At 49.9% G+C, this 9,016-nt stretch overlaps 1 long non-coding RNA gene across 1 annotated transcript in view; it reads right to left on the minus strand.

The window, feature by feature from the left end:
- LOC308352005 overlaps positions 1–7,348 on the minus strand; it is a 151,338-nt gene extending 143,990 nt beyond the window's left edge. Inside the window, exons 1-2 of the long non-coding RNA XR_013967624.1 lie at positions 7,263–7,348; positions 6,122–6,194 (exon numbers count right to left, since the gene is read on the minus strand). This is a non-coding gene — a long non-coding RNA (uncharacterized lncRNA). The remainder of the gene's footprint in view (positions 1–6,121; positions 6,195–7,262) is intronic.
- Between the last annotated feature and the right edge of the window lie 1,668 nt (positions 7,349–9,016).

Raw genomic sequence — 9,016 nt, forward strand, 5'->3', positions numbered from 1 at the left:
GGCATAACTTTGGAAAGGCACGCGATGTGAATCAAATAATAGCATCTGGTGATATTTTGATGTATCCACAGGAAATGAAAAGGAAAACTTGCTAATTTATTTTCTAACAAAGAAGCCTGTGCTGTTAACTAGTCGACATACACACAAAAAGTTTTAGAGCAGTTTAAAAATTTAAAACCTTCCATTTTTACCCTCCCACTCGCTACTCCTCACCCCCTTTTTCTTAAATGTCTTCTTGCCCTCAGATGAGATTTTTTTCCCCCAATCTTGTTCTTCCATCTTCTCCAATAAATTCACTCACATTAGAACGGATTGTCAAACCTCACTTCTGCTCACCTCAGACCTTGAGTCCACCTGACTCTTGGCACCTGGGAGTCTAGGTTCATCTGGAATGCTTTCAGAGCACCACCTGTTAGACTGCCTTAGAGTCTCCACAAACCCCTCACTATAACCCCCCTCCCCTACTCTCCTCCACCACCAAAACAGACACACACTCTGGGTAAGAACCGTGTGCTTGCCCTGCAAAAGCTGCTTTAGAACATCTCCTATCTCCACAGCCTTCCTGCCAGATTCTGGCCCAAAAAGCCCTTCATTTACAAATTCCCCTCTTTCCCAAAGTTCTCAAAACCCGGAATGGCCAAGCCATGACAGCTTACTCTTCCTCCCCCCGACGGGCATCTCCTTCCTGCAACTGTGCCTCTTCTGCAAAGCAGTTCCCTTCAGAGGGCGTCCAGGTTCACACTATCGGTGTACTACAAACCCAAACCCAGAGTTGTAACAGGAAAGGAATTGTGTCTCATAAACACCATTTTATTTAACGAGCTCCCGACTATGTAATACGCTATATATCATACCCTCTTAAAGCTGTCTATTAAAAGGCACTTGGTTAGATCTGCTAGAATATTCGGGTTTAAGAAACAGTGAATACTTCTTTAATAATATGAGGAATATTTCAATATACCGTAACTGGAGACCTTGACTCTTGGGTAAGTACACCCAATCTTGGGTTTTAACAACAGACCCAAAGCTTTTGTAAAATATCTGGAATTCTCAGGACACACTCAAAATAAAAATTAATTCAATCCATTTTAAACTTTTACAACTCAGTTGCCATACAGCAATCTTTAAATGATGTGATGTTGCAGAAATGAAATGGGGAAAAATGCAAAAGGGGGAAAACGGGCACAAACACTTTATAAAACTTCAGAAGAAATTATCTGACCCAGTGGTTCTCAAAATACGGTCCTCTGAGGAGCCTCAGCATCTCCTGGAAACTTGCAAAAAATGCAGATCATCAGGCCCATGCTAGACACGCTGAGTCAGAAACTCTGGGGTGGGGGTCCGGCAATCTGAGTCTAGCCTGCCCTCGGTGATCCTACTGTGAGTGCCCAAGTTTGGGAACCACTGATCCAATCCACCCATTTCGATGAGGAGAAAGAAACAAAGCCAGTAACTTCCCTCAATTCTTACGCCAAGCTACTGACCAGCGTCACTAGAGACAGTTCTCAATATGCTTAAAATCATTCTTTAACTGTACGTCTGAATCCAAGTGGTCCCATATGATCTTCTGCAATATGAATTCTTATATTACTGCTACACAGACACATATAAATTCTTCTGTCTTGAATAATTTATATTTAATACCTTAAAAAAAAAACCTTCACATTACTGACGTCTGCACAACTCAAATCTCACAGACCTTTTTATTTAATTGGTAGGCTGAGTTAACTTCTGTGGCCCACAGCAGAGGTGGGTTTTGTCTTGTTATGGTCGTATTTTCGTTTGGTTCTGAGGGTCAACAGCAGGGATTTATGGGACATGTGGTTGAGTTTGGGGGCTTCTTCCCACCCCCACTACCAACAATGATGTTGACACCAAAAGTCTGTAAAGAGCAACCATGAAGGATTAAGAGGCCAGAAAGTGCTAAAAGAGAAAGTAACCCTCCTCATCCTACCTCCCCCGAAAGAAACGTCCTATTTTTTATCTTGGAATGTATCGTGTGATTAAAAAAAAAAAGACTAGGGTACCTGGGTGGCTCAGTGGGTTAAGCCTCTGCATTCAGCTCAGGTCATGATCTCAGGGTCCTGGGATGGAGCCCCGAATCGAGCTCTCTGCTCAGCAGGGAGCCTGCTTCCCCCCCACCCCCTCCCCACCCGCCTGCTGCTCTTCCTACTTGTGATCTCTCTCTCTCTGTCAAATAAATAAGTAAAATCTTAAAAAAAAAAATTTACATTTTCAATTATGTTTTCCTTATGCTAGCATAAAATTAGTTTTCATCTGTGCAACACATACTAGCAGAATGACAGGAAGCTAGCCTGCGTCCCAGGCACGAGGACAGGCCTGTAATCCAGCCATGCATCACACCACAGGGCAGGTGAGTCTGACGCAGAGCACAGAGCCACCACGCCATCTTCTACAAGCACTCGACCACATATCGGGCTCCGCATCAACCCACCAATACAGCACCTACCACATGAAATGAAATCTACAACTTCTGGCCTTAGGGCTCGCCTTTGGAACAGATGTTTGATGTGTATGGTACCTTTCTGCCTAAGCATTTCAAAGTGTAGTAGTGGTTATCTGTATCACTAAACATGTTTCTGTTTACATTTTTAAGTATCCCCTTTCAGAAATTCATAACTTCAGTGTTAGGATTACCACGGACTGAGATTTAGAGATTTAAGAAATAAATGTTTCCATTCCTGTTTCTCCTGTTGAAGCTCTTTTCTCCACGTCATGCCACATCGGATGTATTTTCAGAATTCTCTTCTGACTCTATTAACATACATAATCCCCTTCCATTTTACAAACCAAATTTTCTAACACAGCTCGGTGCCTGATTTTAGTTCTTTGAAGAAGAATCCTGGACAAGCGCACAAGGCAATGTAAGGAACTCCTTCAATATGATTTACACTTTCAACTCCCTCTTTGTGACCTGAGCCCCCAAATCTTCTTGTGACTTATTCTTCTATTATTGAGAAATGGTAAGAAGTCCTGACACTTATCTTACAGGGAAGAAATCAGAGTCACTGAGCTAACAATTGTGCCCCTGAAAAGACTGCATTCCTTGGAGGAACAGTAAATTCAGGTTAGTTACTGCTACTCAGCCCCCTCTCCAGCTCTACAACATAACTTCTGAAGCTAAATTAGAGGGGCTAAGTTACTTGAACATTCGTTCATTCAACAAATAATTATAAGCACCTGCTATGTGTCAGGCACTGTACAAGGCACAGGGGATACAAAGGCCAGTAACAGAAATGCAGAACCTGCTCTTCACAATACATCTCAGAGAAAGTGATTAGGCTTAAGGCACTTTCATTTAGTTTACAGGCCAAGGGCTTGAATCCACCAGCCTTGTAACTACTCCTAATTATAATCATTCATAATCAATCCATTCTTTTAAAAAAAAAAAAAAAAAGGAGTCCTCATGAATTACATGAGAAGTTCACAGAACACACAAACAAATGCTCTATAATACGAAGGCCTCACATGGGTCCGAAATACTACCCGGTAAACACCTTAGAATCTATAAAGGGGAAGCACAGTGTCGGGCCCAAAAAAAGGAATCAAGGTTTTCCTTTTAAAGGCACAACAACCTTAGCCTAAACATTTACCCATCAAGTACCAGACTAACCATAAGCAAATTCTTGGTAATGGTGCTGTCCCATACAGCAGCCTCTTGCCAGGTGGGTGACGACATCAATTCAGATGGATCCAGCAAACCTACGTGCCTACCGGGTCCCAGTGATCACAGGTCAACAATCACCACTCCCACCTGCAACAAGATGAATTTAGCAGGAGGGTTCACCCCACGTGTAAACAAAACTGGCAGACATGTTGTAATAAATGCAGTGACGCAAGTATGTACAAAACACAGCACTGACACAAGGAGAATATTTAAGTGTTTTCTGAGGGGAAACCAGAGGAAATTTCCAAAAGAAGGAACTCAAAAGGCAGAGGAACCCCCTATGCAGAGGGGTGCAAAGGAAGCACAACTGGCTAGGCAATGCTGGACCAAAGTGGCTCCGATGGTGAAGAAAGACGAGGATGACAGCAGGGAGATGATTCCCACGCTAGACCCACGCACTCATGTCTACGGGGATGGTCTCGCCTGTGTCGGTCCATAAACTTTCCTCACCCTAACTGCAAGCAACGTGAAAACCAATCCCTAAAACTTGGTAATGTGCTTGTCTGCTACACAGCTAAAGATACCAGACAACAATCATTAGTAGGAACCTGAAGGGCTTCTGTGTCTGCTCATGTAAATCTCTAGAAGATACCTGCATCTTCTGGGCACTTCATTTTACCCCTACCCTCACATCTCAAAACAAAAACACTTCCATAGAATCTGTTCTCTCCACAGTACCAGGATCCCCCTCTCCTCACAACAAACTTCATGTAAATGTTCGTAGCCTATGGGCCTTAACGAATTCACCAAGGCTTTCTCCTCCCTTCAATAACAAGCAACACTTTGCAAATAAAAGTACATACGTAAATACACGCAGTTAAACTCGAAGGCTGGTAGGCAAACAGAGAAGGATTCCTAGTCACACAAGGATGGGGCCCTTAGGTAAAGGCCTAATTCCAGCAGCATAAGCCATGGTCCGAAGCCTGAAGTCCAGAGGCAGCCTCCCTGGGTACTGGTCACGGGTCGGTCGTCACTGGCCAACTTTTACTTTTCCTCCTGAATTTCCATTTTCCAACTGTAAGATGGGGAATGCCAATATTTCATCAAGTATCCCAATCTGCGCAGCCACCATGCCGACACACAGTGACCCTTCTAGTGCTAACTACGTCTGCTATTTTTACTATTTCATCCCTAACAAGGGATGGTTTCACTTCCATCAAGCTCACTACCTCGGTAAGTACTCACCCCTCACTGTACGTCAAAAATACCGACGGAGGTTTTTCTTTCCCTAAATACTCTACGTCCAGGCCCTCTTTGGATTTGGGTTCAACTGGCCTTGGGGCAGGGCCAGGCAACGCAGTTCTTTCTACGGCTCTCAAGTTGTTTGTAATTTTCAGGCAGGATTAAGAACCACATACAGATCTCTCTACGTGCCCACAGAAAACTCCGGTAAGGTCGAGCTCGATCTCTGACCGAATCAGCGCAGGCCGGCCCCCCGCCCGCTTGGAGGAGGCTCGCCTAAATGCTGTGACGACGAGCTCGAAACGCTGTGGGATTCACACCCACGCCCGCACAGCGCTCACCCAGCATCAACTCCCACGAACCCTACCAGATGCGGCCCCGGCACCCCGCACGACCGGGATCTGCCCGGGGCACACGCCCCCTCGCCCCGCAGCCCCCGCGGGCGCCAGGCCCTCCAGACGCGTGCGTCACCGCGCCCTCGCCTCCCGCGCCCCAGCCCCCTCCCGCCCACGGCACGTGACTCGACACGCGCCAGCTGCACGCGGGCTCCATCAAAACAAAAACAGAAGAGGCCGGCCGGCCGGGCGGCGGGGGCGCGCGGGGGCGGCGGGGAGCGGGCGCGCCCCCGCCGCCACTGCCCGGCGCCGCGGCCGCGCCTCCGCCACTCCGGGCGCCGCCGGCCGCGCGCACCGGCAGGCCGGGGGCGGGAGGGCAGAGGGCGCCACCCTGTTTACAGCCCTCGCTCGGGGCCAGGGACCCCGCCCGGAAACGGTCTCCCGGGAGAGGGCTGTGAAGTGCGCACCCACCCGCGCCCGGGACGTCGGCCCAGCGGGGAAGGCGCCCGACTCCGGCCGCCGCTCGGAATAAAACCATCGCCACGGCTGCGGGGTCGGGCCCGCGCGAGTCTCCGCTCCTCCGCGCCCCCCCCCCGCCCACGGGTGTTTCGTATCCGGCCCCGGCACGACTGTGCTACGCACTTCACACCCATCTCTGGGCTCCAGCGCTTCCACAGACCACCCAGACCACCCTCACGTGGCCGCCGCCTCCCGGCCAGGCAGTCCCCGGCGACCAGGGCTGCGGACCCTCGCGCACTCCGGGACCCGGCGCCGGCTCCCACCCCGTGGGACACCACCCCTGTCGGACCACCCAGCCCGCATTCCGCCCGGGGCCGGGGGTGGTGGCCACAAGCTGTCAGATGCCTAGTTTTCCACATGACGAAGCTCACCCTCACCCTTAAACATCCCCACTCACCCTTCAGCCTAGCTTCGAGCTGAATCAGTATTTAAAACGGGAGGAGTGGGATGTAACGTCTTGATTTTTCTCCCTAATTTGAAAAAAAAAAAAAAATTAAGACGCAGCTCTGCCCATCCACGTCGTCCCGCCAATGCAAGACTTACAAAATAGAAATGCCCACCACACACCTGCTACGCAACCGGCCCTCTGGAAACCTGGAGACCCACCCAGCCCGCCTGCAGGAACCTGCGCCTGGGGTGGGGTGGGGTGGGAGCGAGACAGTCTAGTCCCCTAAAGTAAGAAGGAGTGAGAGGGGCAGGCACCCCCCGCCCCTCCCGGGAGCGCTGTCCTCCTGTTCCCGGCCCCAGAGCAATCCGAGGCATCCTCCGTCCCTCCCGGCGAAAAGGAGGTAGCCAAAGGCCTGAGTGCCAAGGGTGTTTTTCCCTTTCAGAACCCAGACGCCGCGTCCTCCGTGAGCACCCTCCCCCCGCCCCCCTGCCGCCTGATTTCTGGTGGACAGCAAAGGTGGGGTAGGTGGGAGAACCCGGCGAGTGCTCTCATCGTTCGGGATGTTGGTCTCCGCGGACTGAAGAGGTGGGATCTCGAAATGGAAACAGTCTCCCCCTCCCTCCCTCCCCCCCCCTCCTCCTCCTCCTCTTCTGTTTACCTCAAGTTTGAATTTTATCTGCGCAACATTAGCTGGAATGCGGACATTGAAAACACACACGCACACACACACTCTCTCACTCTCTCTCTTTCTCAACCCGGCAGCAGCTCTGGAGGAGCCATGTGGCATCAAGCCACCTCAAAGGGGAAAAAAGTGCTCTTAGCAACACAAACATGGCGAAATCGCCTCGGCATTCCCGGCCAACGCCACAACCCCTACCTTCCTTCGCCCGGCTTCCGAACATCCCGGCCGTGACCTGCGGCCCCTTCCGGGGGGAGGCCAGGCGCCCCGGGGAGTCCGAGGGTGGGACCGCCGGGCGTGCGAAAGAGGAAATAACAGAGTCCACAGTGGAAATGTTCCTGCTGGACCATCCGACCCATCCGCGTCGCCGGCAGCGAGGGGACGCCTCGCTCACCTCGAGAGGGCTCAGCGGAGAGCAAAATTCCCACCGAAGTCCTGCTGGGCCGGCTCTCCCCACCCTCCAGAACTTACCTTGGGGCGGAACGCACGCTGCCGCTCGAATCCCTTTCTCTTTCCTTCTAGAGCGAGACGCAAGGAGGAAAATGATGCGCATGTATATTTGTAGAGCGTATTCTTCTAGAATTTCCCTGGGATCGTCACGAGGAGCGATGGAGGCTCCGGAGACAGGTGCGGTGGTGGCCGAGGCTGCCGGCTAAAAGTTGTGCTGTCCGCGGTAGGCGGCAGGGTCCCCGGGCCGGGGCCGAGGACCCCGTGTCCCTGCCCCCCGGCGTCGCCCACTTCTCGCCGGCTGCTGCGTGCGGCTCGGCTGCAGGGGAGGTGGCGTAGTTTCTCTTCCTCCCACCTCTTCTCACTCACTTGTTTTTGTAGCCGTGGGCTCCCCTAATGCTTTCCTCTCCACAATGTTGTTTCATTATATCATGTCCATCATGTGACACCGGAGAGGCCTCTCTATGGAAACTTAAAGGGGCTCCCACGTGACTGCAGCAGCAACAACAGCAGCAGCGGCAGGAGTGGCGGCAGCGGCCGCAGCGTTCCTACCACCACCCACCGGGAGCCCCTCGCAGCATCCCGAAGGGGCTTCTGGAGCTGCAGAAGCCCAGATAAGGGAGCCACAGCATCCGGGAGCTGTGGCGTCTGTGCGTGCGTGTAGCCTTTGCTCGTTACATAGGAAACCGAACAGAAGGCGCGTCCTTAAATCCTTTCCTACAGTCGCAAAACCCACGCTCTGCTAAAATGACATTTCGTGGCTCCTACTTTATTCTCCCCGAGAGCAATGAGTTTTCTACCGGGGCTGATTAATTTTTACAAAGTCTAAAAGAAAAACCGGATTTCTCCCTGCGAGTTCAGCCAGCTCTTGGGTAGAACAGAAATGACAAAACAATAATAACAGAAATAGAATCAGGCATTTGATACATAATTACCATCACCACCAGCTTTAAAGCTTTCTGGAATTACATTCCTCCAGTAACTGTTGATGCTTGCAGGAGGCTAAATGCAATGCAGTTTTTCTCTTCCGCAGCTATATTAGGGCTTTGTTGCTGACAACAGTAAAAACTTGTTTGTGTCAGGAAGTGAGGTACGAAGATATGACCTGGAAGGTACAGACAAAACCAAAGTGGCAGTTTTTGCATTACTTTTCTGACCACATTCTTTCAAATGGTGAGAAGCAGCTGGTTTGCTGTAAAATGCGTAGCTTGTGTTTTGGTGGGAAATAAAATAATCACAAAAACATATGTTTCCCTTAATCATACTGTACATGCTAGACACTAGAAATTATATATATGTATCTATGTGTGAGTATAGAGAGAAAGAAAAAGAAGCAGGTGCATTTTTAGGATAGTTTCAGCCAATAACTTTGTCATCATTTCCAGTGCATTTAACTGAAACATGAGGCAAACACTCTGACTTATTCAAGTTCAGTGTTGTGTGGAAACTGTAACACCAGTTTTGAGAGCCCTCGGCATTACTGAATCACAACCCCTGTAAGTGCTTGTGCCTTAAATCCCAAATCTCTGCCTCGAAGTTTTTGTGGACCATGGAGATTTTATGCTGTAAAGCTACGCGAAGCAGCTATTTCCATGCTTTAGTTCATGCGTTTCCATTTTAAGGAAAACTCCCTGTGTGTACTGGCGGAATTATGAAAAACTTCTCAGTAAACTAAAGGGTGGGATGGAAGATCATCCTTTCCTTTGGCTCTTCCTCAACTATATCTTTTCCCACCTCATCAGTTTACCTCATCAGCCATGATGAATGATCTCCACTAC

The sequence above is a fragment of the Martes martes genome (assembly GCF_963455335.1).
Source record: "Martes martes genome assembly, chromosome: 11".
NCBI classification, from domain to species: domain Eukaryota; kingdom Metazoa; phylum Chordata; class Mammalia; order Carnivora; family Mustelidae; genus Martes; species Martes martes.